We start from the raw sequence: 10,352 nt of genomic DNA, 5'->3' as shown, positions 1-10,352 counted from the left end.
TAGCTGGATGGCTACTGTGTATTATACGCGGCGGTACAGAAGGCGAATCGCAGTGTCTGAAGTCTTACCTGGTCAGGTATACCGAAATTCACGGCATCTTTGATGCGACAGGTGGGCCACCCGAAGATGACGCGTGCCGCGCACACGAGAATTTCACCAGGTAAAGGTGTGATGAGTTTGTATATTCTATGTATATTGGGCGGTTTTCCTGAACAATAGAGACCTAATTAGGGTCCAGGTAAGAGTATACACGCGGAGCATCAAAAAAGATTTTATACAAGAATTTATTTCAATTTTCCTCGGGAGACGAAAGGAAAATTAAATAATTTAATCATTTCATGCATTTATAATCATTATTTACGTATTTTCCATTAATTAGATTTTTTTTTAGTCGTAATGTAAAGTTTAATCAAGATTTGAAAATATTTTTCATTGTAAAAATGAAACATCACAGCGATAACTGGATAAAGGCTTGTCGAATGAACAATCGAAGAAAGTGGCTACGTTCTATGCTCTTGATTAATTCATCATATAAGGTTCCCAATCACACCCGGTATACATTTCTATTGTCTGTTTACTGTTTAAATTGGGACAATCATTATTTTTGTTTTTACTAAGTAAAATTAAAAGACCAAGGCAATTGTTTGTTTTTTAATTGTTGTCTATTTATTTTCACTAAATAAATGAATAACATTAAACGAAATAAAACAACACACTTGTCGAATATATAACAGAATGATACCAAAAGTACAACAAATTCATTTCAGTTGTATCACAAGGTGATACTTTGTAAGAATAAAGAAGCCGTGTTCAATTCTAAGTAAACTAAGAAGGAAACTGACTCAATTGCTGGGATTTTCTGTGTGTTTTTTTATGTAAGTAGGAAATCCTAGGCGTCCTTAGGGAACAATAATGCCAATTCAGTAAGGGAAATATGGAGTACGATCTTCTGTTTGAAAAAAAGTTTTAAGAGGTTAAAAATCAAAGACCCCGGACATGATTGAATAAGAAACAGAGAGTCAGAAGCTTATTTTTTCTGTCGTAAATACTGGTGCCCACTCAGCTGTTGAGCTCCCACCCCACCCCTTTTCCCCAACACATCACGCACACAAACACACACATGAGCTTGCTATAGCTAATGATACTATAAATGCAAATAAATAATCGTACTAATCAATGTACATTTAAAAAAGAAGTCTACGTAGCTCTACAAAGTTTCACTGTATTAGGCTTCGAACAAACTTTTTGGTTCACTAATATTTTTTGCAAATTACGTAAAATATTAAATTCAAATGTATACTGAGCTGGTACTTATATCTGCTATCTGTCAGTGTCGCAGAAAATTGTTTTTCATCTGCCTTTTTCAATCGTAGGATGGTGATTTGTTCAGTTTCTAAATTTTCGTGACAACAGTCAAGTGTCAAATATTTTTGCACTCAAAATTCTATATTTTACGCTTTTTTGAAAATTCAAGAACTTTTTTTTATTTCACTGTCACTTTTGCATATAAAATCTTGATTGATGCAGTAATCCATTTTATAACATAAAAGGTTTCTTCAGACTGTAAGTTCATTTGCAGTGGTTAACAGTATTTTGCACAACAGAAATTCAAGGGGATTCACCCACATATCTTATTGTTCATGTTAATTAAAATTTTCTTTTTCATACACAAGTTTGCCCAGTATAATATAATTCTAGTATACATGTATATATATGTCGTTGCTATTGATTTGACTTTCTTCTTTTGTGAATTACTCTACACTTTACATGGCAATGCCCTCAAGGGACCAGAATTTGTCTCAATATTGGGCAAGATTAAAAAATGTGTCGGGAAAAAAAACCAAATTTAAATAGTAAGGGGGAAGGGAAGGGGATCAAGAGCCCCAAAAGTTTATATCCGACATCCATAATTACACAAGAAGTGCATACCGGTATTTATTGTTATTGGTGTTTGAAATGATTTTTTAAATGAATAAACATAAGAAATATAATTTATTTACAGTGTTATAAATATATACAAATGTATGAATTAAATTTCAATCAACATTCACCACATTTAATTTTTTTTTTGTGGGGGGGGGGGGGGCTTGATGAAAACTATGTGAATTTAGTTATTTTGTCGGATATTGATCTCGCCCCTAAATCTGATATTGTATATTAATGTATAATGGAAACCGACCTATTTCACAATTAATTATTTTAAATTCATTATCAAGCGTAAGTGCACAGGTACGATCTATGACATCAACATTTTTAAAAAACAAACATTTCACTACCATATAGTAATAACGGTTTGAAAAAAAAAAACTCATCAGAAAATGGTGTCATTTTCTTTTTTCGAATATCATAATACATTACCCTTTGTTCTTCACATAAATGTTTTCTTGCTTTACATATTAAGTTGAGCGCGAAACTACCGTCTCTAAGTCACCCCCTAATTTTTTTTAAATATATATATATTTAAAAAAAGCCTGAAGTTTATATATATATAAACAATTATAACTCTATCACTACAGTGTATCCACTGCATGCAAACATCAAACTTAAAATTTACACATACAGTAAATAATTTATTTATTCATTGTAACTTGTGTACATGTACTAAAGGATTGAACAACAGGATACAGTTTATATTTCCCGTCTTTTAGTATTTTGGTTTGGGAGAATAAATTGAACTTGAACTTGAGAAACAATTTACTTAAATATATGCTTCAGGCTCATAAAGGCAACTAAAAGATTGAAGAACATATAAGCATTTACTGGGCACGCTGTTATTGAATCCTGTACACTGTGACTGATATTAGTACTTTACTTTTTGTGAATGTATTCCAAACAAGTAAAGGAAAAGGAATCACGTCTTCTTTAAACAGGCCCGTAGGAAACCCCCCCCCCCCCCCCCCAGTAATTGGCAACATATTCTATACGATGTGTTATGTTGCAAATTTTGAATTTACCGGGTGACAGTAAATACAAAATCGGCAAATTCAAAATTTACAACATGACAAATGGAAAATAATACAATTAACAGTTGTGGCCCTTCATTAAGAACTTTTTTTATTTCAAAGAATTTTTCTTCAGTTGCCCCCCCCCCCGGCCCCTCCCAAAACTGAAAAATGTTTGCTACGGGCCTGTTTTATACCTCTCGTATTTGTTCAAGTTTATCTAAAGTTCTGTATTTTCAAATTTTTGTTGAGAACTAAAATCTCAAATGCATGTATGTTATACGAATTAATAGTTTCAGGGGAGGACCTAAGATTTCGCAAACATATAAAAAAGTTAAATGACAAAGGAGAATCAACATTTTTATATAGTTATGTGTTGAATAACGTATGTTTCATCAACACATTTTACTAATTTTATCGGGGACGGGGGCACACCCGCAACGGAAGTCTAAAATAGTCAGACCTGGTGTGATATTTAATCTTTGGGAGGTATACCAAATCTTTGTTTGTGAAAAAACATAGTTTTGCGACTCTTTAAGCAATTTTAGTTTGAATCAGTTGGATTTCTCTGCAGTTGATCTATCCTTGCCTTAATTGCTTGTGGTACATTGTATTATCTTGCTCAGATTATTTAACTAATAACTTATTTTAATAAGAGGGAAACGCGGCGATTCTCTTCAAGTCAGAATTATATGTCTGGCCTCTACAGTTTAATGTCATTTCAATTTTTCTTAGTTTCGGTTGCAAGACTCCAAAAGATCTCTTGTTCCCAAAGGGACTTCCTGTTCTCCGCCATCTTGGAAGACATTTCTGACGTTAATAAAATCTCAAAAACTTTTCCTTTGTGAGCAGAACATCCAGTTATCGACGTCAATTGTCCACGCCATATGACAGACCCTAACTTATGATAACCAAAATGAAGCGTGACATTTACGCTAATTCCTTCCATTATTTCGTGCGTGCTTTGCGCGTGCCTGACGAACGACTATTTCTATACCTTTCGCAATTTTCCAATGATTGTAATATTGCAATATAGGAAACTCTGAAATATGGCCTTATTGGGCAGCCTGCGATGGTGAAGTTGCTTAATTCCTTCATAGCACGTACAGCCGGAAAAATGAAAGGGATTAGTTTACCGTTAATTCCACAACACTTGTCTTTCGTCCTGTATCATATTCAGTCATAATCATATTTGTAAATACAAAATATGCAACCGCGAATCAACGCTAATGATGGTTCTGGGCCTTATTTAACATCGAGATCACAGGCATAAACCTACTGATCACAAACCGGAAATGATTAGTTACATTAATTCACAAAATGCCAACGATTGAAAATATTATCAAGAGTACTATGTAATTTTCTGACTCTTTAAGTAGAAATTCTAGACGAGAAATTATCAGTTTTGTCTTAACATCCCAGATGTTCTTTTCGGTATCATCCAAAATAACAAAGCTCCAAGTTTCCACGGTATATGAATCGACAGTCTGTGAGTGCGTAATGTCCAATTTTTCAACTGTGAATGCTTTACTAGGACAATTAGGAGTAATGATAAGAAATAGCAGTGAAATGACTGATAAGTTCATACTTTTTAAAAGTTAATTTTTATACATTGGTTGCAATATCGAAAGTTGCATGACCTACTGCTTTCTGTTAAATAGTCCGTCGTGTTGCAGATAATGAGCCCTTTACTTTACAAAAATTGTAAAATTCATGGCCTGTGGATGTAAACCCAGGGTGAGGGCTAAGGTGGGAATATTTGTAAATTGAAAATGCATCTTTAAAAGTCTTACTTACTCATATAGGCAATAATCTGTTTATATCTGAATGCTTAAGTAAATAACAATTATTCGTAACTGTTTACTAAATTGTAAAATTCATGACCACCTACCCATGGTTCAGGCTCCTTGGTGGGGCTAATTTAGTCATATAATAAAAATACATCATATTTTAGAAAATCTTCTTTACTAATAGACATCTGGTAGTCAAACTATTTGTTTATACATGTACTGTATACAGGGAAATTTTCACCCCGTTTTATATTCGCCCTTTTTGCCCTACACACAGATGGGCGAATTTAAACTGGGAAAATTCAAAGAACACAGTATAATTTCTTAAACAGAACTGTGATTGGGTGAATTTAAAACGGGACAAAATTGTTTGGAAGTTTGAAAGGGCGAAAATAACACGGGGCGAAAATAACCCTGTATACAGTATTAGCAGAAACACCCGAAACCTTACAACAAATACTTAACTCTTACTACGAAAAGGGAATCTAACTGTAAATACGAGATAAAACTAAAATAATGGGTTTTTTTTTAAGATTTGGAGGAAAAATAAAAGAGAATGAAAAGTGGTTCTATGACAAAAATGAATTGGATATAGTAAATGAGTTTAATGATCTTAAATTTTTATTAAACTGAAAAGGTAAATTTACTAAAGCAACACAGAAGCTGGCAGAACAGGGGGAGAACAGCTCTTTTTACGTTTATAGAAAACTAAATGATTACTGTTTCAATATTCAAACAAAATTCTCTGTTTTCAACACCTATGTCAATAGTATACTTTGGTATGCTTCCGAACTACGGGGGTTTAACAAAGGAAATGATATCGAAAAAGTTCATCTATTGTTTTTTAAAAATATTTTAGGGTTAAAGAAGAATGTCAGTAAAAAACTTGTTTACTTGAATTATGAGTAGATTTCCCTGTAATGTTTTAAGGAAAATTAAAAATATTAAATATTGACTAAAAAAATTATTTAAAAAATAGAAAGAAAACTGTATTCTTAAGACGTGTTATGAAGAAATGGTGGAGAAAAATGACGAATGGATAGTAAATATTAAAACAGATATAAATTAGGGTTGAATTTCTTGATGCATACGTATTATGATGAAAATGTGCTTTTAAATTATTGACCAAAGAATGAAAGATATGTATATTCAAGAATAAATTAAGAGCAGAAATTGACATTACGCCACAAATTATATATTGAAAGGGGTAGGTACACAAATACCAATAATGCACATTTTGTAATCCGAATGAAATAAGTAGAAGACGAATTTCACTTTATTTTACAGTGCCCAACATATGAAAATTTAACGAAGAAATTCCAAAAAAAAAAAAAAATTATCAAAGTAAATTAATAGAGTATATAAATTAATCCAACTACCGGGGTATTCAGTGTTCGAAATGTAAGTGAATTGAGGAGTCTTGGTAATTTTTGAAGAGAAGCAAATCATATTCGGGATACAAATTAGACTCATCATATTAACATGTGATTTACTGTATTAAAATACATATGTATAGATATGCATATTTACTTTCATTCTCATTTTCTCTTGTGTGAGGATATTTATTGTCTTCTTCTTCAGCCATGTAAATTATGTATGATATATGTTTTTACATAAATGTTGATCTAATGTATCTGTTGTTAAAGAAATGAAAGAACTAAACTGTTTGCACGATTATAATAAGTAATTAATCCTTTACCAAATTTGTAAAATTTGTGGCTTTGAGGTCAAGTGCTTAGGTCCCAAGGAGGGGCTAAGTTGGTCATGTATTGTAAATAATGACATTATTTGAAAATTATCCTCATTTGCACGGGATATGTAGAGGGCAATAAGTTGGTCATGTATTGAAAATAATTACACTGTTGAAAATCTCCTTCTTACTCATGTAGCAGACATATACTGTTATAATTATAATAAAATCTTAACCCCCTTCATATATATCTTAAAATTCCTCCCCCCACCCACCCTGGACCATGGCTCAGATCCCAAGGAAGGGCTTAGTTGGTCATATATAGAAAGTACTTTACAATATAGAAAGTACATTTTTGAAAGTTTTTTTCACTATACTCATAGATATCTAGCAGGCAAATTGTTCACATGATTATAATGAGCATCAAGCTATATTTAGCAAAAAATATCTTTCTTCTTTTCTAATACATTTACTTTTAGAGCGGATCTTCTTCCAATTTTGTACAGGTAAACAGTAAGTCTAACCGAATCTTCGCTCAAATAGCTATATCAATTGGTATTAACGGTTGTTTACAAAGAAAACTGAAAGAACAATTAAACAATATAGTCCCTCCCCCTTTAAATAAATAAATAAATAAATAAATAAATAAATAAATAAATAAATCAAGGTCAAAGCATACCATCAAAGCAAGAGCAACCATTGTGCTATTACATGTATATTGATAGGAAACGGTGATTTTGACCTTTGAATACGACTTTGAAGACAATGTTATACTGAAGGTAGGATTACATTTTAAAATGAAGACTTGATATCAGTCCTTATATTTGATATTGACCAGAAAAAAACCTAATGCAATTGCTTTATTTATTATGTAAATTTAAAAAAAAATTGTTTGCAACTTTCTGTACTATCGTGTCCGTGTTTACATTACATATTAATTGGAACAACAACCAATTCTGTAATATCGCTCTATTTCCACACAGTACCAAGGAAAGTAAACATGCTCTATTTAAATTCACGCAGATAATGAAAAGGAAATCTCAGGAAAAAAAGGAAGTGAAAGAAAAAGAAATGAGATTACAAAAAGACAGCTGAGAGTGAATCATTTGACATGTCAGCAACATTCAGTTTTTGTTTGACAAAGATTTTTACGTATCCTCCATACATTATATAGGAATATCAGATAGCAAGTAACACAGTGTTCTGTTTGATAAGTACTCGTATATGTACAACCGCTGCATTTCATTTCCGGAATTTTGCATAGCATTTTTTTAAAATTTCATTTCCGACAATTTTTTTTTTCATTTCCGATATTTATTTTTTTTTTTCAATCCCAGAATTTTTGCGGGGTACCTCTCCGGCAATTTATTGTTAACCAAGTAGGTGGAAATGGAATTTTAAATCTTCAATCTTGCTTTCATTGCCGAAAAGTACTGCTTGAAAAATGTCGGAGATGAAAACTTGAAAATGTCAGAAATGAAAAATTGAAAATTTCAAAAACTTCCTGACATGAAATGCAGCCATGCACAACAACTGCTCTTATGATGTAGATGAAACTATCAAATTCATGGTGCAGGTATATAAGTTGTATGTGACCTAGGTATGAATTTATATATAGGAGTTGGGATATTGATAAAAAGAGGAAAATGTTCCGAGAAAGTAATATAATTTAATCAAATTTACATGAAATTGAAATATAAAGACTTTTTTACGTATAGATCTTCACGCAGCTACTTATTTAATGTTTGAAAGTATGTTTGATAATTCGAATAAAAATGAATATTAAGTTCAGCGATGAATACGAACGGTTCACAAAACTTTTTTTTAAAGAATTGAAGATTACCATAGTTGCAGAAAAAATACGGAGTTTTTTTGTTTACGCTAAGTTGTGAACGAGTACCTTTTCGTTCATTCATTCATTCATACTTTATTTCCACTATGCTGTGATTAATGAACACAAAATATGCAAATGGAATAACATACAAAATACATACTAACTACATTATCATACATACAAATGGAATAACATACAAAATACATATTAACTACATTATCATACATACAAATGGAATAACATACAAAATACATATTAACTACATTATCATACATACGTGTTCGTACACATGTGAAAGTTAAATGTATGTGTACATTTATAGAAAATGCAATATTTACAAAGGTTGTTAACACAAGCTAATGATCGTTATTTATATATGCACTTCATACCCATATGTCTCTATGCGATACCACAAAAAATCACAGATATAATTTGGGGAGACTGAAAAAAAATAATGGGGGGGGGGGCATGGTTGCAGAAAAAATATTGAGTTCTTTTGTTTACTTTAAGTTGTGAACGAGTACCTTTTCGTAATTCTGAATAATTTATAAGGCTATACCCGAACTTTCACTCTAGGGCTACATTTTATGGGATTATTCCATTTTAATGCAATGATTTCTTTAATTTGTGAAAGGAACACAAACCTTATCTTTCCGGGTCTAAAGAATTCTAACTGTATCTGTTTGGGACATTACAGATGGTGATTTTCCGTGAGCGTGCTATATAATATTTAGTGATTAACAATCATTTTCATACCGACTGATTTTCCTTTGTGTTCTAATCGACCTGGGAACTCTTGTTGTCTGATTCTATTGTAGAACCGTGTAAAGATACTATCAGGAAGCACCTTGCAGTGCGGTTAAGGGAAGAACAATTGAAATAAACGTCCGTATTAAACACTGCCATCTGTTGGGAAAAAGTGAGAGAGAGAGAGAGAGAGAGAGAGAGAGAGAGAGAGAGAGACTTTTTTTCGGCTAATAATGCTCTCCGTTTCAATTCACCAATGTAGCCTGTGTTCTACTGCTCCCAAACTTTGCTGTATATCAATCTCTGAACAGTAAAACACACAGCACTGGACTCACACACTTGGACATCCGGCTGTACAGGTCAGAGATCGAAACAGAACGTGACTTTTTGATACCCGTATCTGGACTCTGGAAATTGACCACATGAAGCCACGGGTTTTTCTTCGGCCAGGTGAAAGGTTAGTGGTCGGCACGTGTCGTTCACTGTTGACCATTTGGTCAGGTAAATCGCCCGTATAATTATGTGAAAAACCAACAGTGTGCAGCACTTTAAAAGTTTATTCTTTATTTAGCAAGAGCCAATTGTAGACCAAAAAAAAAAAATGTGTAAAATTGCTCGTATATGCATATGTTTTGATCGGGAAAAAAAAACCCGTCGTACCAATACTAATTTGCCCAATTCGCTCCCCCCCCCCCCCCCAATAAAATAAAATAAAATGAATAAATTTAAAAAAATTAATCAAATTAAAGATACACGAACATATAGAAATAAATATGTCTCTTTAACCACGCTTTCGCCAGTTTTCGCTTGACATGCGATTACGGGTCCCTTGTTTTGATTCCGTTAATGGTCAGCTGGTACCCGCAGAGTCCGCGCCCGTGTCAATTTCCCCGATCTGGACTTACCGTAATCGGCCTTTGTTATTGGGATAAGTCATCAAGTAATGCCGTTATGATCGACAAATTACGTAACTGATGTCAGATAAACACACCAGTGGATGGTAATACCTAGTTGACATTTATAATTGACTTTTCCTGAATCGTATCTGGCGGTTTTAGGAAAGGTGATTTTATAGTAAGTCTCATATAGACGTATGCAAATTTCTGGTACTGGGAAAAATAAGACATTCGGTAAGTCTTATTTACGAAATCCAAATAAGTACAAATTTCTCTTCTTTAAAGAAAGCTGAATCCCTACCATTCAGGCCACGATTTCCGTTGATGTACATGAAGTAAAACCACATCTTTAAGCAAATCTTTTGCCCGACCGTCCTCCAAGAACTGTGGACCGGTCCACTTTTTTTTTCTTGCCTTCGTTGTCAAAAAAATTATTGTACCGGAACACCCCCC

This window comes from Saccostrea echinata, unplaced genomic scaffold (assembly GCF_033153115.1).
Source record: "Saccostrea echinata isolate AGI-Se365-2 ecotype Australia unplaced genomic scaffold, CSIRO_AGI_Sech_v1 ptg000023l, whole genome shotgun sequence".
Lineage (NCBI taxonomy): Eukaryota > Metazoa > Mollusca > Bivalvia > Ostreida > Ostreidae > Saccostrea > Saccostrea echinata.
Note: the sequence above shows the minus strand (reverse complement) of the source record.